General features: G+C 50.3%; 1 protein-coding gene across 4 annotated transcripts in view; it reads right to left on the minus strand.

The window, feature by feature from the left end:
• TMEM63B (transmembrane protein 63B) overlaps positions 1-26492 on the minus strand; it is a 47622-nt gene that overhangs the window by 19471 nt on the left and 1659 nt on the right. The gene's annotated exons all lie outside the window — the stretch shown is intronic.

Raw genomic sequence — 26492 nt, forward strand, 5'->3', positions numbered from 1 at the left:
GGGCCTGGTTACATCCCCTGCTTGTTTTCTTTCCTCCCTCTGACTTCAATGCATTGAGATGCAACCACACAGAGGGCAGGGAGGAGGTTGAGGCTTTACTATTTAGGCGGTCAAATATTTTTATTTCAGTGCCCTCCCCAGATTGCTATGAAACTTGCAGCTGGGGGCAGGTCAGCCTCACTGTAGCATCACCGCTTGGACATGGGGAGACATCCCTCCTGTGCAGAGCAGCTCCATGGGAAACATGAAGATGACCACAGTAACAATGGATAAATGCAAATTGAGCATCACAGCAAATCAACAGCAGAATCACAACTGCTTTGTGGAAGAGGGGAGAGAAAACCCCATCAGCTGCAGAAGGAAGCAGCGATAACAGATGGGAACATCTAATCAGGCTGCCAATCTATGATCCAGCACCCACCAACCACCTCAAATCCTTCCCTACCACTACATTCCATGCAGAAAGGCTGGCACAGCATCACTGCTGGGCAATACTCGGGGCTGCTTACCCAAGCCCAGAAACACTGTCCTGGTGGGCTGGGCAAAAGAGCAGCCACTCACCCAAAGCATGAGGAAGCCACCACCACTGCCCTCTTCTGGTTTCAGTCTCTTGTCCCAGAGATGTCCCCTGCCACCAGCCCTACCCTTCTAAGCTCTGTGTTGGATGGTAACATCAGCAGCAAGGGTGCAGGGTTTTTCCCTGTAGCTCACAGGCATATCCTGGCAATCTCCCACCTGGCTGCAGAGATTGATCAGCATCACAGCACAATGCTGGCTGGATAATCATCACCAAACCCTTCACTGCGGTGTCCTAGAGAGCTCAGTTCAACACGATCCCTCCCAGATCAGCTGGTACGGATGCACTGCTGCAAACCAGCTGAAGCACAGTGACAAAGGACACCGCGACGTGCAAAGGTCCAGCTGTGTACAGGCACTGAGTGGGGTCAGCCAAATTGGAAAAGCCAACGAGCAAGAGATATTCGCAGGTACAGTACTGGAGCAGGGCTGCCAAGAGGGGAAAAAGGGAATGGAAAAGCAGGAGAACAAAGCCAAGCCATGGGATCACAGTTTGGAACCAAACAAGGAGCGAAGCAAAATAATTCACCTGGTAGAATTAATGAGACGCTCAAAGCTACAGGGGAGGGGTGGGAAGAAATGATGGTAGGAGACTCACCAAAGGGAAGTCACACACTCTGGAGGCGGAACGGTTTCACCCCTCTGTTTTTACCACTGAAGTGCTAGTCTAGATGGGCTCATTGGCAAGAGAAATGCCTCTCATTCCTCTTTTTGGGAATCCTAGAAACTTTTAGGTTGTAAATGGTATCTTGCAGCAATAAATTCCAGCTGTTGAGTAAAAGACTACAATCCCACTGCAACTCCATAGCCTTCAGTTCTCCTTGCATAGTGAGAAAAGGCAAAGAATAAATGCCTTTGCTTTTCTAGACCTACTAAGCTCATCACTTTTAAGTGACCCCTCCTTCCCATGACACAAGATGTCTCCCAGCTCTGCCTCTCTCATCATACACCCCCAACGTAGTCTGCTCTCTTTTGACCCTACAGAAAGGTGACCAGAACCTCATATGATATTCTGGGTAGGGAAATGACCTTGACTCCCAGAACAGCATCCTGATGCTCTCAGCATCTCTCCTTATGCTACCCTGCATGTGGCTGAACATGATTTACTCCTCTGATGGCAACTTGGAAGAAAAACATCTCTGCAACCAATGCTGCTGCCCCAAGTAGCCACAGTAATTTAGAAGCCAGCCACGTCCCAGAACAAATCATTCCTTCCAATACACCCGGCTGCATGCTTTTCAGTACTCACTTTCTCCTCACCTCACACCAGTTTGCTTCACATGGTGTCACTCTGGAGTTGCTTCATCTTGACAAATCTGAACAACCACAGGATATTCAGAGACTGTGTACCTCACTGTGCGTCATCTTTTCCAGGTCATTAATAGCAAAGGATCTCATACCTCTGCTCCTCACACTGAAATGCCTCATTCACTCCTACTCTTTTTTTGTGGACCCTCACTCAGTTTTTTGATATAGGACTCTATATATGCTCAGGTAGACAGTTATCTTAATGGTGTTTTGTGAGGAATTTCAGAGGTTTTCTGAACATCCAAGCAAATCACACAAGCTGGCTAAGTATTACCCATTATTTTACTGAAGTACTGAAAGACTTGCAACAGATCAGGGAAGTATGATTTTCTTCCACAGAGAACAAACTGTTTACCTCATTCCTGCATGTTTTATAGCCCCATTTTCCAGCTGTCTTTCTAAAAGAAACAAGGCTCATATGCTCACATTGCCCATCACCCTATCATAATAATTATTTATATAGACCATTAGCCGTTCAAGACAAACTTTGCAAGCCTATAGGTAATCCAAGCCACATTTCACAGGGACAGGTCCCAGAGATATATTTGTTTTCCTAAAGCCTACAGGACAGACTGGAAAAGACTGGAGATAAACCTTCCTAGTCTCTTCAGTAACCCACACTGGACATCCAGCAATGGAAAAGCTGTGGTATAAGCCCAAGGCTTACACGGCATTTTCATCAGCCCAGCCAGGTGGCACAGTGGCAGTCAGCACCATCCCTAGGGTACGCAGCCTCCTGCCTGGCTAGTGAGCACAAGAAGGGGCTCCCCATGGAGACAGAGGTGCTTCAGGTGTGTGGAAAGGCTGGGAGAGCTGGCAAGGGATGTCCAGAGCAGTTCTGTCCTTCCAGCTCCCCCAGTTGCAAGCACACCTGGCAGCAGGCTGGAGGTGACCTGCCATTCAGGTCAGCCAAGGTGCCCAACTTCTTCTGGTGTTAACACACAAACCAGTCAACTAAGAAAAAGCTCCATGACCATCTCTGCAGGCTTGATAGTGCCTACCTAGTATCCTGCATCCAAAGACCTTCCCCAGGAGCCTCTATCAGCTGAGCAGGAGGCTGGTTGGTCCTGCCAGGCATAATGCAACCTGTGGGCCTGGGAATACCTCTGTCCTCATTCTCAGTTTGCACCTTGGTCTCAGATGGCTGCTCCAGAGGACCCTCTGTCCTCATCCTCAACTGGCCAGGACAGGTGGCACCATGTCCTGTGCTGCAAGGTGGAGGGCTGGTCCCGGAGGAAGTCAATGTCAAGTGTTTTAAGTAAATCACTAGTGGGGAGGAAAGGCAGTGCTCACAGCAAGTGCGGCCCTGTGGCACAGCCAGCATGCTTCCCAGCGACAGAAAGGATATCTCCTCCAGCAGTGCAGGAGGGAGAAGGTGGCTGTTCCAGCAACAACTGCCCTCCTCCCCAAACACACACCTGATGCCCTGACTCCTCCCGTGATACATATGGTTTTGCCAAGCTTTCTATTCAGATCCCACTGCCTGCCTCTTCATATCAATGTTGACACCACAGGTAAGGCAGCCCATGACCATGCAGGCTGTGCTGTACCAGGAAGGGAATGAGGTTGAAGGTGCCTTTCCCAGTCCCTCCGTCCCCTTGCAGGCTGTAGGACAGGGTGAGCTTGGCTTTGCTTGGTCTGGGATGCCAACATCAGCTTGAACTCCTGCCCATCAAAAGAACCAGGGCACTGGGAGCTGGTGAGAAGCTGTTGGTGAGGGCTAGTATGGTAGGAACCAGCCCCAGGCATCCAAGCCCTTTCTTGACCACAAGCACAGCTTCCTACCACTGCAAAGAGCAGGGCCAAGGAGGTGGTAACAGCAGGACGAGGTCCCACAGAAGCCTCAGAAGCCTTCCTCTCCAGAAACCTGCATGTGTAATGCTGACTTCCTCAAAACAGCAAGGACAGCACAGGAAGAATTGCCAAAAGGCTCTTATTCAGCAATATTGGGCTCCATCCCCTTCTCTATGAGCAGCAGGAAGGGGGAGGGAGGAATGGCAGGGAGCAGGCCTCCCCCATCCCCAGAGAAGCCTGCTCCTCGCCACACATCACAGCCTCTACAACCCCAGCAGGATCAGCGTGTCCACACTGCTTCATGTTTCTACCAGCATGTGTCAGGAGTGGGGCATCCCACTTCCTAGCTGAAGTCCCTAAAGCACAGCCATCCCCTCGTGTGCTGCAGGGCATGTAGTTTTCAAGCACAGGCCCTTGGCAGACACAGCAGGGCAGGGGCTGTCCTCATCCTTTTCCTGGTCTTTGTCCTTGGCCTGCAGGTCAGCACAGCCCGCTGGGTCTACCTCTTGGATGTGCACCTGTGTAGGAGCCAAGCAAGCCTCCACGCTCCTGCCTGTCCATCGCAAAGACAGAAGAAGGTGGCATGAGGCTAGCATGAGGCCATAATGACATGCCTTGGCCCTTGCAGGCTGAGACACAGCTATGGATAGTGCTCACCAGGATGCTCACAGAGTCATCTCCCACTCTGGGCAAGGGGTGACACCCAGCAGAGCCCCAAAGAGCTCTTGCGGGGCAACTGAACATGACATGCCCATGTGAGGAGGCTGCCTGCCCTATGCTGAACTCTGCCACAGCACAGCATGGCTGGGGCACACAAAAACAGCACTGCAGGCCATCCCCAAATGCAGCTTTTCCCATCCTCCTTGCCAGCTCATCCTGGGGTCTCTGCTCCTCAAGCCCAGTGCTTGCATCCCCTGCCAAACCCATGGCACCAGGAAGAAAGAAGCAAGAGAAAGCACATTGCTAGGACTCAGGCAAGACTGATGCAGAAGCTGGACAGCTGGCTCGCAAGCAGACAGAGGCACTGACACGGGCAAGTGTCTGGCTGTGTTCTTCCAGCCACACCACTGATGTCAGCCAGACATGAGGAGGTGGCCCGAGAAACGCTTGCAGGAAAACATAAATCAAGAGAGCGTATGCCTGTGCTTGCAGCCAGAATGATGTAAGCACACAAGCCACGTTCATTTGTTTTCTCACCAGTAAACATTAATATCTCCATCTGTAATTAGAACAGTGATATTGTGCTCTGGTAGAGACGCATTAGTTTACGGAAATGTGACAGTCTCAAAACAGGCTGGGGACATAGAGACAGGCAGTCGGATACCAGCAGGTCTGGGGTTAGAAGACTAGAGATCTCCAGAGTCAAAAATCCCAAAACAACACCACCCCCTCCTTCACCAAAACCAAACCAAACACACAAACCCACATCCCACAAAACCCCCCAAAACTCAAACCAACCCAACAAAAACCCCGTGACAATTCCAAACTTCACAACATTCAGGGAGGTGAGGTAGATTTTGGTTCCTGGCTCCAGAGGGTGCTGGGGGCATGGCCTGTCCCTTGCAGACCTGCACCTTTGGGGTCCCCTTGGTCTCCCAAGCACCACGGGTGGTCCAGGCTGTGACAGGAGGATCTGAGCCCAGAGGTTGTGCCACCCTAAGCCCCTGCCTGGGGAACACAGACCTGCCTGTACTGAGCACTTGGGGACCCTCAGCAGCTGGCACCCAGGGCTGAGGAAGCCTTTTCACCCCCCAAACAGCTATAGAGGTTACCTGCACCTCAGTGGCAAAGCCCAGCAGAGCTCTGGACAAAAAGACATGAAGAACAGTCTGATTCTTGGTGAGCAAGTAGGGAAAAGCCTCAGGAGAGATGCATAGACAGGGGCTTGTGAATTAGCTGAAAGCCTTTCCCAGAGTACAGCAGCAAAGAAAAGGGGTAAAGAGCACTCTTGGTGCAGACGGGGCAGTGGTGAATCTGCCTCGTGCCATGCTGCAGACCTGGCACAGGACTTTCAGGCAGCTGAGGGCCAGAGAAGTGCTGATGTGCTGGATGCAGCGAGGAGGAACATGATCTGCAAGCCAAGGGGGGGGGGGGGGAAAAAAAAAAAAAAAAATCAAGAAGCAAATATGCTACCGGTGCATTTCAAACAAGCCTGGGCAAAGCACCAACAAGCATACAACAGCAATCAGTCCTGTATCACCAGGAAGGAGGAGGGCCTGCCAAAGCCCTGCATTTCTCTGCCTCCTCTCCATCTCTTCCTGTCAACATAGAAAGCTCCCTGCATGCTCACTGTCTGTATGAGCTAGCCAAGCAGACACCGGGCCTCCAACGCTTTGATCAGGCAGGCTCCACTGCTTCAAAGCAAAAACTAAGCGCACCCTCGCCCTGGGTCCAAAGTCCTTGCAGCTGGCTTTGCATCAGGCCTCCAGTATCTACCAGCAAAGGGCGTGACACCTTTCTTTGTGTGTATCAGCTCACAGCCCCAGTGCTGGAAGGTACCTTCAGTGTCATGGCCAGCTGCTGGCCCCAGGCTGCTCAGAGCAATGCTTTGCAGCAGCTTGCAAACTGCTGGCTGCACACTTTCACTGCTTGGGAACCCCTGGTCCTGTCCCCGGCACAGCTGACCACACAAGTGGCTCATCCGCATTGGGATGGTGCCTGGCAGGGGTAGAAGGAGACTCTAACAGCAAAGAGCCTTTGGATCCACAAGAAACTTGTGCTTGATTTTCTCCTAAAGGCAACCAACACCTATAGAGCTCACTACATGAGCAAAACAGGAAGGAAGCTTGGGTTTCTCACCTGGAAGGAGGGGAACTCCTCCCCATATTTTGTCCTGAACCTGCTAGAGGGTGATCCTGAAGGGATACAGATGTCCTGGAGGCTCCTGCTTACTTCCCCTGGCTCAGTATTGCAGCTCATTCATTTCAAAGGCTTGAAACAGGGTTGTTTCAAGAATTCCCTTCCCTGGGAAGAACCATTCAGCAAGCTGGGTAATCTCAGCATCAGGGAAATCCTCAAGTTTCAGGTGAAACCAAGCCATTTTATTTCCACAACTTCATCATGACAGTCCTCCCTTGATCAGGCCACATAATCTCTCTTCTTTCTTGGAGGTAATTCTCTCATCCATGTTTTTCAACACAGAGATTTGGGGTGCTAACTTGCACCAAGGTCAGGGAACCTGTCTATCTCATGCCTCTGTTGTTTCAAAGGTCACCCAGGACAGGCAATCACGAAACCTTGTCTTTGAACAGCAGCAAAACCCTTCATGCTGCCTTTGCCCATTGGAAACCATCTGCCTTGCCAAGCAATACGGATTTAGCTCCAGACAGCTAGGTCTTGTTTATGCCCCTTTTTTACAGGAACTCCCTCCAATCTGTTGGTAGCACTTTCAAGTCATATGGTGCCCTGAACATAACGTACCATGCCAAGAGGGGCTGTACCATGGCTCAAAACCCTAGTATGCTGCAGTTCATGCTCCTCTCAGCTGGCTAACCTGCCCTCAGCTTAAAGGTTCTTTGGTCAGGTGGAAGAGCGGCACCCACGCAACACCGTGTTGCATCTCTGCTGTGAGGAAGACAGCCCGACTGCCTCCATCCAGCTACAAGGAACCAATGCAGACCCACCTTGTTTGACTCCTGACAAAGAGTACAGAGTCTCAATGCCACCGGGACACCCCCAGGGTCCCATCCATATGTCCACGGCAAGGGCCCATCTCCTCCTCTGCTATCAAGAGGAAGCCCAAACTTATCCAACAGTTCTTCACATCAATCAGCTCTCAGTCTGCATGGCAGAGTCACAGCCAACCTGATTTGCATTAAATTTTGAGTGTTAGATTTCATGAGTCACCAAATCAAACACTTAAGTTCCAAATATATCTACCTGTCACCTTCCCTTCAAACTCCTGGGCTGTAAATCTACAAGAAAAAATCAAGTTTGTCTGCCAGCTTGTACTTTATAAAGAAATACCGCTTACTGTTTGGCTTCCCTTGTTTCCTGTAGGCATATGCTGGTAGTGATACAGCAAACGCAACGTGTTAATACATTATTTAGGTGGCAAGGCACTGGACTTCATGCTGTATATTCTGCAGAGCAGTAGCCATATGACAACCAAGTCCTGGTTGGGAGTAAGTCCCAAGAAAGAGGGCTTCCTCATCTATCACCTAATACCTCGGCAGCAGCAACTCTCCCAATTCCCATGGACATGTACCCAAGGATGGAGACCACACCATCTCTCAACTCCAGTGCTTTTCAGCCTGTGCCTTACAGATCCCAGTAGCACATGGGCTGTTCCTCGGGGGCTGCCTTCTTGCTCATCTCCTGAAAGTCTGTTATCAGCACTCATGTTACTTGCACATGTTTTGCACTTTCCTTGCAAAATATCTATGGGCCTGCCCAAGGTTAGCCCTCCCATACTTCATTCTTTAGGTGAGAGTGACCATACAGGATCTTTACTGTACAAATACTTCAGCTTTCAAGCGCTGTTAAGGAGAGCTGTTCAGGTGCATGACATCTGGCTTGGCTGAAACATGGACCCATCTCCCTGGTGATCCCTTATTTACTCTGATTTTTCACATCTTCCCCTCTTTTTCTTAAGTGACCAAATACCATCTTGCCTGTTTTGTGCAGGTACACATTTTTATCAGCAGCTTTGCACCTCTCCCAGCTTTCGTCCCTTTTTCCTTTATCAGCATGCTCATCTTAGAGCTTCTTGTTTATCTCCAGTCTTAATCCTCTTGTGCATAGGGAGTATTAACATACTTGCCTCCCCTCATGCCTCTGTCCCCTACCAGTCATCACAGACTTTTCATTTGCACCTTGCTTTTCCTCTTGAGTGAAACAAATGTGTGTGTCTCATAAAAAAAATTTTTTGAGTTAGTCTCTCAAAGTCACATTGACTGTTTCATCCTCCTCACTCCTGCATGACAGGAGTCTTTACCTCCTTACAGCAAAGCACTCAAAGACACAGGAACTTTTTCCACTGGGCATGATTACAATCGCTTATCTATGCAGTGTGATCAGCACTTTCCACGAAGAAAACCCCAGGTAATGAAAGTCACCAAGCAATAGCATGGAGCATCTCTCAAAGCCATCTAAGCCATCTCTCAGGGCTCCACAGCTGGTTCCTCACCAGACGGTCTCAGGATATCCTCTGTCAGCCCTGGGAGCATCCCTGCTCCTTACCCTGCAGCATGCAAGTTGCTCACTCAGAGGGTATTGGGGGAAAGCTTCTCCCTTGCCACCAGCCCTAAGCACAGACACCACCAAACTCAGTATGCACAGGGTTGGGGCAGTATCTCTCTTGGATGGTACTGTAGAAAAGCCTCATGCCCCTGCTTTTAGCAATTGCTCTACAGAGACCCAGGAAAATTGAAACTCTGCGTCAGGTGTTGGAACAGGCTGTCCAGGGAAGTGGTGGCACAGTCACCATCCCTGGAAGTGTTTAAAAGGTTTTTAGACGAGGTTCTTAGGGACATGGTTTAGTGCTAGAGTCAGGTTATGGTTGGACTTGATGATCCTGAGGGTCTCTTCCAACTATGATTCTATAATTCAGGAACAGTGGCAAAGCAGATTCATGGGTTGCTTAGAACAGAAAAGATGTTTAGGAGCACAGGGTCCACCAGCCTGGCTCTCTCATCCAGCAGCAAACACATGGGATATAAAACTGGGAAGCCAACAGGGAAACTCCTTCCCTTGCAGGCACCACAGGGCAGAAAGCCAAAATGCTGCATGACATGCAGCAGGAGCAACTTCACAGTGTTGCTCCTACAACAAGAGGAACATCCACTTCAAACCCTAGCACCTGCGCCCCTCCTGTAACAAATAAAGGCTAATCCTTTTCAAAGGTCCTTAAGCAGACCGCAGCTCCAAGTGTTCGCATTTTGCAGGCTGAGTCCTTTTCCTCACCTTTCTTACAGCACTGCTAGAGTAGTGCTTGCCTTGCAGGGTTAGTCTACAAAGGACTCACAGCACAGGCAAGCAACAAAGGTCGAGGTAATCTCCACCCTGCAGCAGGGAGAATCCAGTTCCCTTTACGACTCCATGCTGAGAAGAGATTCAGCAGCCACAGCAGGAGAAAGAAAGAAGTCAATTGTTCCTCAGTGACAGCAGACATCAGCAAAGGACTCTCGCGGTAAGAAGTCTGGATGCGGCCAGCAAGCCAGGACAGTCATAGAAGAACATCTAGGAATCGGCATCCTGCATCTGCTGGGGAAATCACGACAGGAGCCAGAGTTCTGGCAACAGCAGCACAGCCCAAGCCACAGCACAGCACCAGGGCACTGTGCACGGGGCTGGCACAGCACCCAGTACAGTCAAGAACAGCAGGACAGACTTTGCCACAAGGGTGTCCGAACTAGGACACTGCGATGCTGGAAAAACCTTCAGGCTTTATGGCACACCATTCCCCTTATTCACTCTGTCCCAGCAACTACTGAACTCCAACAATGGAGACAAAGGCTGCATGAGACCAGTTTTGAGCTCCTGCTGAGCACTGAATAAATAACAAAGGTCACAGCAGAGCGAGACGGACATTAAACACAGCTTTGAGACTGTCCTTGTCCCTGAGCCCTCATCTACACTACAGAGAACCACTGGAACCCACTTGTCATATCAGTGCTCAAAGATGTCCAAATCCCTCTTCTGCAAGATGTTTGCTCTGATTCTGCCAAAGGCATCTACCCTAGAGACAGCTCCCCAGAAACCTTCACCTGCTGGGAAGAATGAGGGTTGAACACCTCTTCTTGAGTTTCTAGGGCAGCTCTGCCTGCCTTGGACTGCTGGGGCTGGGGTCTGAGGGTAGGAATCACTCACACGCACCAGGCTGGGGACACCGGGCTCTCCGCCAGCCACCGGCACTTCAGAGATGCTGACCAGGCTCTTCTTTTCAATGGTCTCTCTCCACCCCGTGGGGCTTGGCAAGAGGAGCTGGGCTGGGCTTGGAAACACAGGGAACAAAGCACTGGTGGGGCTCTGGGCACACAGATGACAGCGCCCAGCCAAGACCAAGGAACACTCAAGTGGCACTCCAAGGCAAGCACCCCAGCTCCCAGACCCCCAGATAAGGGTGTCAGAGAGAATGTGGCTGCTTGTACTTGGAGGAGCGCACCAAGTTTCCAGTAAGACACGGCAGCGCAAGCCTCGTGTCATCAGGACTCTATCTCAACGTTAAGACAAGCAAAGAAACAGTACTTTAAGTGGGCAAAGTTGCTCTGAGTCACTGTTTATCCACAGAGCACAGCTCCACAAGAGCAAACACCAAGCCTATGAAAGTCCACTAAAGACTTGCAGTTGGTAACCTGGGCTCCTCTTGCCTGCAGCCCCAGCTGAAGCCAGAGTGCTCACACCTACTAAGGTCACTGAAATCCTGCCTTGACATAAAGCAGATGGCTTGACAATCACCCAGAAGCAATGTGGAGCACACCAAATACTGTGCACCAAGGGCTGCTGGAACTGAAATCAGGAAGGGCCCTTCTGCTCAGATGGACCAGCATCACACAGAAGACCTGGCAGCCCTCTCAGGCATGCTTGCCAGGCAGCCATGGCATCTCCTGGGATCTGCTCCTCCAGTCTGGGGCACTGAAAGGAAAACACAGCAGGTGCTTTCCATGGCCTGAGCCTGGAGAACACCCAGGAGCAGGGAAGCATCATGGCCTGGGGCTGCTCTAAGGCAGCCTGAATACCTGGAGGCTGCTGTCTATGGAAAGTCCTGCCCTAAACAGAGCGCAAATCAGTGGGGAACTGTCTGACTGAAGCCACAGCAGCAGCCCTGAGAGGGACAACGCTCAGAACTATGTTGCTCCCATCCCACCACCTCTGCTGTCTGCACTTAAGCCTTGATCCTTATGTGTCAGTGGGAGCCAAGATCCACTACTTTTTCCAGCCATGTTTCCCAAGACCACCTCTCCCCTCCCAAAGCCACCCCTTGTACCCTGTGCTTCCACATACAACTTCTAATGCCAAAAGCAAACAGCATGATGGCACTGATGGCTGAGGTCCAGGTGCCCCAAGCCTGGGGTGAATCTCATCTCTGACTTTTTGTCTCCATCCTTGCGTGAAGCCTTGAAGTTTCAAGGTCACTCTGTACCCCCGACCCTAACTCTCCCCTGAACAGCGGTAGCAGCACACAGCACAACAGTGGAAGGATGTGCCAAAAAAATGCCATAGGTTTCCACCAAGAAATCACACTTCTGGCTGTTCCCCTTCCATGGAAGAAGCATCTGGCTGTATGGACCAATGTGAAGTGCAGCATCACAGTGGTGGGCAGGAAGGGCAGTACATCCAAATAAAAAGGAGCCAGTGGACCCCAAAGACAATCAGGGTACCTTCAGACAACAAAACTGTTTTTTGGTGGTTCACAGGCTGGAAAGGGGGAACATGCTGTTCCATACCTCATTTCTGGATCACGACAACATACCACATGTATTGCACAAAAAAGACAAATAATTTGTTAAAGCTATGGCTGACATCTCTGATAAAACATGACAGAACAGCAAGCAGTTCCTCCAGAATTTCCCTTCTAGGTGTGAAGTTTGCCTGGCCTTCCCAAACGTATCACAGGAGCAGGAGTATAAAAATAATTAGTAGATTATGGCATTCCAAGATTAATCACTAATTAATAACCCAGATGGGGTTACCATCTAGTATTTCTCCCAATGCAAATCTAGCTTTGGCAGCTGTATTGTAATGCTTGTTAAGGTATTTTTCCAAGGATCTTCATGCAAAAAGAAATCACCCCTACTCAAGAAAGCGCCTATGTACAAACTTATCTTGAAATGCTCTCATTGAAGTCATAATAACTTAAGTGGATGGCTAAATTAAAGTGTTTACCTAAAAAGGGACAGACTTGAGCACTGTGCTCTGCTTCAAGCACCAGCTGTTTTCCAAGACCATTCTCTGAACGCTGGCTATGTGCACTGGTTATCAACCCAGCCCCAGTTTAGCATCTCAGGGTGGAGGCAGCAAAGGTCAAGTAGCTTAACCAAGAATTTTTCTTTGCTGATGAGAAACAGGTTCCTGCAGTACACTCTACAATGACTGGTTAAATAAATGATCCTAGACTGGAAAGCGTTCTTCTCTTCATGGGGAAATGGTTCTGGCAGGATTGAAAGGCATGCCATTCCTCCTGATTCTGTTTCTAAATCTCAATACTTCTGCTTCCGGCTGCTCCTCCAAAAATACTGCTCACCCTTCTTAGCAAGGGGACTGAAGATCCCTTGTTGTCGGGGACATCTCAGCTGCCTCTGCTCTCCTTAAGCTATGCTCTGTGTACCTGGCATCTTTCTGAGCACATCTTTCCAGCCTCTGTTTCCATGGCTAATGTCTACCTGTATGGTCAGCATCTTTCTAGCTTCATTGTGCCTGCATGTCCCCAGCATGGATACGGACAGAAGCAGAGGGAGAATGGTACTGTGTTCTCCTTGCTTGGCAGCACAACTCCTGTGCATTCATAGCCTGAGAAGCCAAGGAGTTCTCTTTCAGTCACATCATGGCCAAATATTTAAAACCCTATACCCTGTCATTCTAGCTGGTCCTCTCACTTCCCATTTCCTTCCGGCACAGCTGCCTCCCACCATGCCCAAACTGCTCACAGCAGGAAGGGAAAACAAGCTCTTTCAAACAAAACAAAAAACACCGTAGTTTGGCAAGTGACAACTGTTACTTGGTGAACTTCAGTTTTCCCATTTATAACAGCAACCACTCAAACATCCTAGTTGTCCCATTTTTACATAGCGAGACACACCTGAACTTCATTGACAGACTTGCTACCAATCACCAGCATTAGCATCAGGGCTTGTGTGGCTTCTGGCAAATGCCTTTGTGTGTCCATTGCTGTTATGGGGTATTTTGAAAAGCTCTCCTGCACTAAAGCACTCTAGTACCTCAGAGTTTCCCCAAGCAGCTGTATGATTTCTGGTCTCCTGCACCCTCACTGGGGTAGGTGATCTACAGAAAAACCAGGGGTAGAGGCAAACTCAATTACCACATGACAGAGAAGAGGCTTCCTAACATTTGCTTTTTGGTTCATGGTGTGGAAAGATGTGCTACACATTGGAGATAAGGCAGGAGGCTCTTACAGGGCATTTAGCTTTTTATCAATGAAGAAAGTGCAAACACACTGCCTCATCTCACACACCGGTCAGGCTGTTCCTGGGATACCTTTTGCATGGCTCTTCCAGAGCATCCCAGTCGGCTCTGAGGAGCCAGCTTGATACTTCACAGGAAAGCACCAGGCAGCATTTGGTTTACATGGCTTAAAACACGACTTGGACAACACAGAGTAAGGCCAGATAACGCTGCTTATCTGAGCAGCGGATCAAGCCAAGCCTCCACTCCTCAAACTGCAAGAGCTTTCAGGTTCAGTTTGCCCTTTGCAAGTCACTGCCACCCTCCAAAGAGCTCCCATGCAAGCCCAGCTGCTCCTTCCTCCCAGTCACCCTCCCCTGTTTGATGGGGGCGGTGGGAGGGCTGCAAAAATCAGCAGTCACCTGCTTCAGCATCACCCTAGCAGGAGGTGGATCGCAGGCATGCCAACTCACAGCTCCTCCTTGCATCAGAGCCGGCTGTGATGGGGATATCCCCTCTCTGCCCTGCACTGTGGGGCTGGGAGCACACCCCCCAGGCCAGCCTCCAGAGGGGAAGGTGCCTGGCTGCTCCCAGAGCAAACCTGGCAGCCAAGCTTAGCTCCTGCAGGGCCTGAAATGGGAAAGTACAGGGACACAGGAGGGCAGTACCTCCTCTAGCCTCTTCTCCAGGGTCAGCCCTGCCACTGCTGCCCTGCCTGCCTGTTTACACCCAAGCATTGCCACAGCAGTCCTACCACAGCCTTGTAAATTTGCAGGAAGGCTGGAATTTCACCCCTGGCACCCTGCCCTCTGCTTACACCACCTGATCGGCATCCCAGTCAAAGCCTGTGAGGAATCCCCACACACAGAATTTAGGCCTCTGCTGAAACTGCAGTGCCAGGCATGGCTGCTGGGGATCAACTGCCAGGTCTGGTGGCAAGAGGACATGTCCTATCAGGGTCAGTGCTGGGACCTCCAAAATCAACCCATCTGCAAGCAGCTCTGCTGAGCTCCGTGTCACACACACACCCGAAGGCTGACTGATTTACTGCAGCCCCAGCAGCGCTTTCGGGTCAACACTTGCTCTCCAAGTGGCACAGGGACATGCATGTGTGTGACCAGGCAGCAACCAAAGAGATATCCCTCACTCGGTATCTTCCACCTTGAACTCCAGTAGCACTGCAGAGAAGCCCAGGGCAGTTACCCACTCATCGCGAGTCTCACCCAGATGCTGGCTACATATCTTCTCCTGAGCCAGCAATCATTTCATACTGATTTTTGTCCCTACATGAAACACCTGTAGCCTTATACAGATAAGCTCAACACAACCACATGCATCTCGCTCCTTCCTCCTGGATCCCAGCTGCTTTCAAGCCTCTTCTCCAATGCCCCCACCATTCACATGTCAGTAGGGGTGGGAGGTTGTGGATGGCCTCCCAGGGCCAGGGGACAGAGCTGGTGCCCAGGCAGCCTCCTTAAACTGTGGTCAGAGCAGCCCCTTGATGAGGGGCCACCAGTGCCCCTACATGCCCGCCAGCTGAGCTCACAGCTTCCAGGCCCAGGCCCCACTATGCCTGTGCTCACCAGCAGAGGAAACTCCTCCCAGTGTAGCATCAGTTGCGTATTTATAACATGCTATTTACCAACACCAAGTGCAGTCTTGTTGGAAGCAGAGGAAGAGATGAGTCAAAGGAGCATGAGCAAGGGACCTTTGTCCTCTCATGAGAAGATGAGGGGACTGTGGGAGGGTTACTTAGGGCTGGGTGCTGCAGCATGGCTCATCATCTATAGCTCCCTTGCCAATACAAGTGTACTCGAGGGCATGCTCAGAATTATTTTTTCTTCTATGTCAGACCCTTAAGCTCTGGGAAGATCTTCCCGTGAAAGGGTGAGATCACATCCAGCACAAAGGAGTGCGCCAGCATCCCCTTGCAGCCTGCTCCGGGCTCAGGAAGCACCGACTGCCAGCAGGTATTGAAGAACAGATTTAACATAAGGTCTCCAAAAAGCCTACTGACAGCTCCTGGGACCCTCTTCCAGTGGCTCAATGAAGGGCTGCTGGTTGCTACACTTTGACAGGGCTTCTTCAGGCAGTTCCCATCTCCGGGGGAACCACAACCCTGCCAGATGGTGTTCCTCTGGTGGGAGGGTGGGAAGGTAGCTTCTACTGCTCACCCTCACCCAGCCTCCCCTTCGGATGGTCACTCCGTCCATTTGCTCAGCACTCCTGGGAGAAGTCAGTTTTAGGGGGCAGCATAAAGCAGGGACATCCAACTGCTAGGGCAAGCTATGGGTCTCAAGCGGTATTAAGGGGAAAGAAGTTACAACCCCAGGCTTCCTTAGCAGTGTCTCATGTTCAGGATACTGTCCGGGGATATGCTCCTGAGCAACAGAAGGCAAGACATGAGTACCTCCTAGGGCTCCTTAAATTTTGCAGACTTTCTCCAGTGTCCAAGCCATACCCCCTCCTGGGTGGCTGGAAACAGACCCCACGTGATGTTATTGAGCTGCACACCCATATGGTGGCAGATCAGAGTCTTGAAGCCCATCCAGGCAAAAGAGCGGGTGCCAGCCCTTGGCTCCTCCCAAAGCCACCACCGCTTTTTCCATTCCTCCCTCCCATCTGCACCCAACCTCCTCCTGGTGCCAGGCTCACTTCTATAGCCTCACATTTTCCTCTCTGTCTTCAAGAAAGTTATTGCTTTCCTCCCCTCAAATAGCCAACAGTACTTCTACCCTACCAAACTGGTAACGGACCTCCTGGCCCTGTTCCCCTCCATCATTTCACAGATCCATCTCCTACACCATTGTACTTACCAACCCCACACGGGCTGGCAAGGTTGTGCACTTACATTAAGAGTCGGGATCAATTTCTGAGTTTTTAACCTTTCCTAACAGGTATGGGGATGGTTGTCTTAGGGATTTTACCAGAAAGCCTCATCTGGAGCTTGGTGTTTGTTCAGCCAAAGCTTGTGGTCCAGAGGTGTGCCTGGAGCATATCATCTTAGAGACAGCAACACGGGACATTCTCATCACACACAGGGCCCAGGAACTGCTGGTCAACTGAACAATGAGTTTTGACTATAAGCTGTCCACTCAGCTTGCCCTCATGTGCCATCCCTTCGGCATGGCTCCTCCCCACTGAAGAGCCGTGGGCTCTGTGTGGGTGCAGGTTTCTCCACTCCATGTGCCAGAAGAGGCACCAATGGTGCTGCCTGTGCCCAAGATGACCCTTTGCTCTCTTCATCCTCCCAGCTAACCCTGGTACCCACTGCTGGACTCCTGCTCTCTGCCAGCTTCCCACTCATCCATGTGGCAGCTCCCGGCCATCCCTACCCATGCCCCATCCCACTCCCTTCTCCTGGCACCAATTCACCCGCCCCCGGTGCTGACTCACTCCCCGCTGCTCAGGACCACGCATCCAGCTCACCTGCGGTGTCCCTGCCACCCCAAGTCACAGGGTGAGGCATCAGCACTCTGTTTTAGAAAGTGGCAGAGAAGCAGCGTGGACTCACGGCACAGGACAGCCTGGCTCTGCTCTGCATCCCACCCTGACCTGCTGCATGCCCCATGCCTCCACTTCTGTTCATCAGAATCACACACAGCTCCTCCCAGGGAAGTCACATTGTTAATTCACCAGCACTAGAAAGACACTGCGCTTTCCAGATTACATGTACCAGCAGCACACAAGTACTTCTTGCTGTTTGTACCCTCACCTACAGTCAGCTGAAATCCCGGTTGAGTTACTAGGAGTGAAGGGTACATCCTGGAGCTATGGTCCTCTGCTCCCATTGGTAAGGTCCAGGGAAGCAGCAGGATTCTATCACTGCCCTGGTGCCCCTTCCTCTGCTGGGGCTTTTGGATTTACCTGTTTCCTGGGTGAACAACACCTGTCCTGTCCCTACTTGAGAGCATCACCAGCCACAGGATTAAAATCAAAGAGCTTTTGGATGATTTCCCAGCTGCTTGCTGGGGTAACTGCAAGAACACAAGCTTCATGCCACCTCCACCAGCTCAGGTCAGCTTCCAGCAGCCTGGGAGATGCCCCAGCAGGCAGCAGTGCACCTTATGAAGTTTTGCCACTGCTAGTTTAATATTCCATCCAAGGTCAACGCTTAGGCTCTTCAGGACCAGGTACGCTCCCTGCCCTCAATGGAGGGGACAGTGGACTTAGCAGCGAGTTTGTCTCAAGGAACAAGAAAGAAGGAATAAACCACTCTCCCCTCCACCTGTGGCCTGAGTCATGGGCCTCCCGCCAATCCCCAGCCTTACGAGGGGATCCCAACAGGGACAGCACATATGCCTGACCGCTTTTGGTGGTCCACTCCTCCTGCAGCATCCGCAGTCACTGGATTAGGTGTGTAGAAGCCACATCTCAGCTATTCCCTTTGTTTGTTTTGGTACCACGGCACTGGGAAAGGAGCAGGAGGTTCCTCCCCCAGCATGGGAGGCAGCAGTGTGTGCCAGCGTCCTCCTGGACCTTCTCACCTGCTGGATTACCAAGGGCTGGAGGAGATGTTCTTGTCCCACCATCCCCAATACACATGGCTTAAGGAGGAGAAGGGGCAGATCAAAAAAACCCAAAGAACTATCCAAGCCCAAACCACTCCCCCTCCAGCCACGTTGAAGTCTCCAACCCTCATTGATCCTGAAATCCACCCAGCATGAGGCTCCTGCAGGCAAAATAGGGCACTAAAAGGCACACATCTCTAAGTGGGGAGGCAGAGCAGGAATAACAAGGCAGTCGAGCCCCAGCACTGGGGTAGGAAGAGAGGGTGTTGTCCTAGAGCTCTGCTTGGAGCCTCCAGAGCCAGCTCTGCAAGGAAGGAGTTGGTAGGAAGGGCAGGCTTCACAATCAGCTTGCAAGTCAAAGGATGCTCTAGAATGCTGGGGTGGGCTGGGCAGCAATTAGCGGTTGATCACCATACTTGACAGGCTGGGAACAGCCAGGGGCCAGGGAGGGAAGCAGAAGGAAGAGAAGGCGGGTGGGCTTGCTATGGGCCAGACAGGATCACCACCCTGCAGTAGCTTTCCAGGAGTAGGCTGGGAGTTTCCAGTCAATGCATACATTCAGCCACATTGCACAGCTCCACCTGCACCACTGCTCAGATGGGCAGGAGCCTACTTTCACTAAATGAGCTTAAAATTCCCTTTTCTTGCAGCGCAAACAAGAGACAGAGCTGCAGTCCAAACAGCAAAGCCCCCTTTCTCCAAGCTGTCCAAAACCTGCTTTGTTCTCTGTTTACCAGCCACACACTTCAGCACTGCTTTCGTACCCAGACATCAGTCACTCCCATGTATTTTGAAAACAGGCTCCTTAAAACCACACACCTCCCCTACTTTGATTGCCCCACCTCTTCCCTAGATTTCTGAGCTCCAACTAGAGGTCCTATTTGATCCAGCCAGCCTCACAGATATCTGCAAGCACAGCTGTGACAGACAAAGGCAAAGACCCAAGCGATCAACGTGTCTCCACAGGCATGAGTCTGCTGATGGAGGTGCAGTTATACTGGAAAAACTGCTTCTGGGTCTTTTGAGGTAGCGGAATAAAACCAGACTGGGAAGCAGGAGCATTTTTGCCAAAACAACGTATCAGCAGAGCAATCAAAGCAGGCAATCCTATACTTCAAGCAGACAAGAGGTTGCAGGTGTTTCGAAGGAGGCACTTTATGCACCCTAGAGACATGGCCCAGACCATGCTCAAATACTGCCATAATACTGTGTTTCTATGCCTTTGATTTGCAAAGGTGCATCCCTCACCTCATCTATCCAGCAGAGGAGCACTGAGCTATGGCTGCTACTCCATAAGACTCTTTGGGAATAACTCGGGCCCCTTCACCACATAGCACTTGACTCCCCAGAGGAAGACACAAACACTGACCAGGGTTATTACCTACAAACCAAAGCTCTGCTCCCATCAAATGGGACAAAGCTTGAGATAAAACAAAATAAAGGAGTGAAACACTGCAAGTTTTTCACCGCTTCTCTCTTAAGCACATCAAAGCCTTAGCTTTCCCCTGACTCACAACCACAGTCAGGAGCTATCTCCTAGCTTTGAAATCCCCCTCCTACCCCAGGCGATGACAAAACGTGAAGATATGAGAGCGTGAGGTTCCAGGAGCACCAGGCAGTAGGGATTTACACGGGATACATCCTGTCAGGCACAGTGGATCATCTTTATTTTTAACAGCACTATAGAGTTAGTGGGTGAAAGGGAAGTCGTGGATCTAGCAAGATTTTAGCAAGCCATCTGCTGCAGCATCTCACCCAATCTCTCATCTCAAGGTTTGTTCAGTGGGCTAAAGCAGAAACATCACCTTGTGAACTGAAAATGGGTGTAATGATCCTAAATAAACCAGCAGCTATAAGTGACAGAATGCTGGACTGCATGCTGGCAAAAACCAATGGCCAGGGTGACATTTGGTTTCATTCACCATTTTCATCAGCTAGGGTGCTGAGTTTGGAGAGGTGGTAGGTGCTGTCTGCTCCCAGGTACCTATTTGGCCAAGAAGCCAGGTGCCACAGGGGAAGGGATGGTGTAAATCACTCAGAAGCAGATGACAGACTGGGGCAAGGAGAGGCAGGGAACAATTTCAGAGGCATGCGAATGGAGGGTGGGCTTAGGTTTGTCAGGGCACCACTCTACACTAGTTGGGGCCAGGCTAGTGCTTTCTTCTACTGGAGATGCCTCCTCATAAGGTGGAGGAGTCTCAAGGAAAGGGCTTAGATACCAAGGCAGGAACAACATACAAAGAGAGCTTTGAAACCCAGAGAACAGGGATGCACTGAGAAAGTGACAAGGGGCAAAGACAGGGACCTCCACTTGTGTAAGAGGAGAAGGCAGAGCTGCCTGCACAGCTCTGAAGGTGACCACAGTCCCAGCATCTCACCACAGGTTTTTCTTGCCACTCTTCATGGCCTGGCATTTCTACTCTACCAAGCTAATGATATGTTATGCTTACAGAGGATAACTAAGTCTCACCCTAATCTTTTCCTTGATCAGACAAACAGATTGATCTCCTTATGTTTCTCACTGTAAAGCTTTCTCTCCAGCCCTCAGATTATCTTGTAACTCTTCTGCATTCTCTTTATTTTTTCAGCATCCTTTTCTGAGCACTGACACTGGATTTAGACAGCATATTTTAGTACCAGTCTCCCCAGCACCTCCTACAGCAGTAAAGTCTCAATCCTAGGGCTGCTCGCTATTGCCTTTCCAGGTGTCAAATGTTTCACAAAACTGCCAGGCTTGACGGGCCCTTAATAGGTAATCTGGTGAAATTATTTGCTTGAGGCACAGCCAGCTGCAACTCATCTATATCTACAGACTTTTGGCTAATTTGTTCTAAAACAAACTACCCCCAGCCCCCAAAAAAACAAACAAAAACCAAAAAGCCCCTTCAAGATAGCCTCGTCTCCTACTTCCCTATTCCAAATGATATTATGGAGAACCATAAATTCTGAACTCCCTTATCACAGATAGAGTGAGTTCCTGCCCTGTCCATCACAACTACAGTCTTCTAGAAGTACTTTGCTGTATATCCTTGAAGATCATGAAGTTCCCTCTTTCGTCTTTTCTTCCTCAGGCTACACAGTCCTAGTTCTTCTCATCCTCCCTCCCACACCGCATTTCTAAAGAACTTAATCATTTCTATTGCTTTCCTGGATACTCTCTTGTTTGCGCACATCCTTCTCCAAGGGTTGCATCTACATCTAAGCCTGGCTCTTCAGCAACACTTCTCCTGTGTTGAGGAGAACACTAATTGCTCCTGCATCTTAGAAGTGTTGCTCTTCATACAGCTTGTCACAAGGTTTACCTTGTGTTTTCCTCCTCCCCAGCAGAGCACTAACTCATCCTACTCCTGAAGTTCAGTAATACCAACATTTTCCCCTGCTCTGCGTAGTCAGGGTCTCCTTATCAGATAGAACCCTTTGAATACAGCTTCTCAACTGGTTATGGGTCAACCTGAGGGATGCTTCCTACCTCCTACCCCTTTCTTGTTTGTTTATGAGGCTGACACTTGGGTCAGTGACACAGGTTTAAGTCAAGATCTATTACCTCCCTCGCCCCCGCTCAGCCACTTGGCAAGCGATCTTCTCAGGCAAAGGGATTGACCTACTTGACATGGTACGTTCCAGATAAAATCACACTAGCGGATTTTTCATCAGAGGATTCTCCCACCTCCTTAACAGGATAAACACTAACTACTTAACTGTTCATTCCAGATTATTTAGACGGGCTGGTTGTAGTCCCATTCTTTCTCCCTGTACTTCTATTCTTTAAGTACTTCCATGGAAGTTTTGTAAGGCTTTGCCCACATGACCACATCTAAATTACCTAAATAGTCTTGTCACCTGTTTTGACTTGTGCTTGGATTCACTTTTTAAAATTAACTCCTTTAAGTACCTTGTCACCCTGATCTTCTTTGCAAGGTAAAGACACAAGTTGTTACTATCACATATTATTTGTTCCTCTTTTCCAAGCAGCCTCCTTCTATCCAATAGCTGCACCAGCTGCTTTTGCCGTAGCTGAGAGTTCACACTGAGTTTCTCATTCACTGCAGATCCGGTTCCTTCCTCCCCGCTTTATAACTTCGCGACTGATGCCAACTCAAGCTGCCTTTTCTCTGTTGTGAGTAATAGTGAGCCCCTGGACAGCTACCACAGTTCAGCAGAAAATAATTCATCTCCAGGTCTATGCTTCAAGCATAGACAAAAGCCCAGCGAAACCAAACCACCAACTTGCATACAGTCATCCTGGAGAAGATGTCAGCTTTACCAGCATCACTTGAGAGCCTCCAGAGTCCAACAGTTTCACACAAAGGGAGTCTAGACCATTTGCACAGGGAGTTGAAGAATGAATCCCTTTCAAGATCTTCCTTGGGACCCAAAGGCACTAAATTTTTGGCTCAAGAGCCCAAGGTCAGCTTGGAGACCTTCCCCAGCCTGTGTCACTGCCTCTGACTTCCAAGTAGAAGACATCAGATGCTGATAATAATTTCAAGAAGGAAACAAGGCCTGCTGCCATCTGAGTTTCCTTTAAGTACAAGATCATGCCAAGACTGTCCCATTCCCTGGCTTTGAAGGGACCTGAGAGCATACTAAAGGCCACTGTTTAATTAGCAAAAGCAAGCCAGGCCAACACACAACTCTCCTACTAAATGCACTCTTGTGAGAAAATACATTCGTAGGGAGTAGCACCTTCCCCCTGACACATGTCAGCAACACATTGTGAGACAGCTGGATGCTCCAAGGGAACCCGTCAGAGCTGCTCTTCCATGCAGGTCAACAGGAGAGAGCACAACACCTCCCCAAGAGTAGCACTACATGGCCTCCTTGTTGGCGTGACAGAGCCAGAGGTCACAGCTGGTGCCATAGAGGTGGCAGCTGGCTGTCTGCAGGGCGATGCTCTGCACTGAGCCAGGAGCCAAGACCTGCATGGAAACCAGAAGGAATATCCCAAGGGTAAAGGGAAGGGGGTGTCAAAGCAAGTGACTGCTCCGCACACAGAATTACAGGGGTACCAAGGGGACAAGCACGCCCAACACAGGGACTCGTAGGAGTAGCTCTGGAACATACAGTCCTTCTAGGGAGTGACAGGCAATGGCCAGGTAAGAAAGGTCCACAGCAGCCACTCTTTCAGGCAGACAAAGAGAGGGAGGTTCTTTTGGCTTGCTGCTCAGAGGCAGCACGGTTGTGGTGCTTCATGAAAGCAATTGCAGAACATACTGAAAACAGCCAGACGTTAATCCTGCCTGCAACTGCTTTCTCCTGGTGCTGATGCAATGTGCCGCCTTTCAAATACACAGTCCCTTAAGAGACCCAGTCCCTTTCTTTAATGCAATAGCACAAACAATTTCCCTGATCAGGCAACGCAAACAGGAATCTTCAGAACTTCCCTTTAAGCCAAACCCATACAACCAACTGCCAGTTTCTCTGGGGAAAAACAGCATGAATAAAACAAGACCACTCTTTCTTCCCACCACAATAACCACGTGGGCAGAAGCTGCTGGCATCGATAATTAGACAAAAGCACATCAAGAACAGCAGACCCTGCTCAAAAGATGCTGTGGGCTATGCCAGCAGGATCACCATATTGCCCATACAAGCTGCATAGCCACTATAAGAGCTTGGCCTAAGGGGAGCACTGGAATGCCGGGAAAGCATTTCCGCTCCCTCACTTGGCTTTATGAGGGTTGGAGAGGAAGGGACCTTAAAGCAGAAGAGGGAGAACGGCAAGCAGGCAACATCAACGTGCAAGAGCCACAGAGAGAACTGATGCATTTCCAGCACCACTTACCAATCACATGCGGGGAACATGTAACAAGCATGCAAAGATAACCCTGTGAACTGCAGTAAGAGCTGCACAGAGAAGCACAGGGGAAAATGTTCTGCATCTCACACTTAGCAAGGAAGGACTTCCCACATCTAATCTGTATTTGGAGCAGAGGGCAGACACCCAGCTCTATGCTGGAAGGACATGAAGCGAGAAGGCAGTGCCAACTGCAGGCCTGCAGGCACAGAGAAAAGCCATTTCATACTGCAAACCTTTGCTCTATGAGCTTGGCATCGACTTCATGAATCTCGCCCTCTCTCTGTTCCAGAGTGCGCACACACAGGCGCTTTTCTTTTTAATTCCTCGATTCTTGTTTTTCTCCTTTTAACCAACTTTCTACCCCATGCATGGGGCCTGTCCCCCCAAACTCACTCCCCTGAGCGAGCTGGAGAACTGCCAACAGGACAAGGGCTTCAGGCAGAAGAGGTGCCTCCTTAGGAGGTCAAGCTTAAGGTAGTTCCTGCACACACCAGCTTCCCATATGGCTGGCAAGATGAGGAGTCCTTCCCAGCAAGAACCTGAGCTGCACAGGCATGGAAGAGAAGTCAAGGGCTGCAGTTCCAGGCAACACACAGGCCTACAATGAACACAGAGCTACTTTCAGAGAGGTCAGCTGCCCTGTGTCATGGTCCTTCAAAGTTAGAGCATCAGGACTAGTAAGGCACTTGTGAAGATCAAAGTGGCAGAGGGACACAGGGACTCTCTTCCTCTCTGCCTGTTGAAAACCTGCATTTTGGTTTCCAGTCCAGGCTGCAAGCAAGCTCAGAGTTCCCCAGGCTAGTTTCCAGAGCCGGGAGGAGCAGGAGACAGCTCTGCCGAGACCAGCTACAGGCAAACCTTCCTCTGACTCACACAGCATCCCAGAGGCCATACCCCATTGGAGGCTCCGCTGCTCCCCAAACAATGGCTCCTGAGCCATCAGGTAAGGCCTGGGGCCCTGCAGAGCCAGTTCAGGTGGTAGCAAATCTGCCCTTTTGCTACAGACTCCAAGCAGGGCCTCTGCCTCCTTGTGCGAGACACAGCACGGAGAACAAGCAGCGGGCTGGCACACTGGCTGCTTGCCGCAGAAGCCACCCGCCCTGGTGACAGCTGCTGGAGGGCAGTGTGGGGCTGCTGGGGTCTGCACACAGTGGGCTGCCCTGCAAGCTGTCGCTGGCTGGAAGGAGGTAGGGCAGGAGCAGCCCAAGGGACTGCCACCAAGGACTGCTCCCTTTCTCCTTGGTTCCCACCCCCTGGAAAGCAGCTGCTAGATTTAAAAAGTCTTAACGGTGCTGTCATTCAAGGTCATGTAGACAATCTCAATTTTCAAAACATCTCCACCATCTTGTCTCATCTACATCCTACAAAAAGCCCCAGGGAAGATCTGGCCCCAGCTTCCAGCAAGCCCTATCATCCCTGCCTCCATTACCCACCACAGAGCTCTCAGATACTTTGATATGCAAATCAGCCACCAGATCCATAACCAGCACTGTCTCTAATTAATGGCAAACTGAACAGAGTATCCTATACCCAGGGCCTCCTCCAGCACAAGAGCAGGCACCCTGTGGCTTCACATCAGACAGCACAGGTCCCAGCTGTCTTTCCTGGGAGCAGGAGGTGCTGCCTGCAGAACCCCCAGCACACAGTGTCACCCTGGCCACACGGATGGAGATGGGGCGCCCACAAAAAGGATGCAGGCTGGCCTTGCACCTTGGCATGGATGGGGACGGTGGCAGAGGAGCTGGTGGCAGGATGTTGTGGGGCTCCCCATGATCCGAGGCACTCCCGCTACCCCCAGCTCAAGGAAAGCACAATTAGCAACAGAATAAAAGCAGGCTCTTGGCACTGCCAGCTCACAGGCTTTTATTGCACATCTCATGCTACCTGAGCTTTTTGTAAAGTCCTAGCTCCCAGAATGAAGCTATTGCGTGAGGATATTTTTTAACGTAAAAATTTATTGGGAAAAAAAAACAAAACAAAAACAAGCAAGTTTCTAGCCCATTTTATTGCTGAAGAAAGCTAAAAAATACGACAAGGATATTTCAAAAGCCCAGAAGGGAAAACAAAAAACAAACAACAAGCAAAGCACTCAGTATTTTTCTTTTTTTGGCTCAGCTCATGACTTCAGGACATTTCAGGATAGTTGCACCATGCTCAGGTCAAAGGGGAAGAGAACGGAGCATTGCAAAGCCTCATGGCAATGCCTTCTTGACAAGAAAACCGACACCCTCAGAAAATACAGTAGCTTCAGTTCCTTCCAAGGTTACTGAAGACAGGAACAGACAAAAATAGAGCAAACTTAGTGCAACAAAACATATTCATGAGCCAAACCAGAGTCTCTTCCCAACCCCCTCAAAGGCATCTTCTTTCATGTTTATCTTGCTCCTATGATATCCAGGTAAAGACTGCAGAAAGGACTTCTGTCCCTGTAAAGACAGTGT

Source organism: Patagioenas fasciata, chromosome 3, assembly GCF_037038585.1.
Source record: "Patagioenas fasciata isolate bPatFas1 chromosome 3, bPatFas1.hap1, whole genome shotgun sequence".
NCBI lineage: Eukaryota > Metazoa > Chordata > Aves > Columbiformes > Columbidae > Patagioenas > Patagioenas fasciata.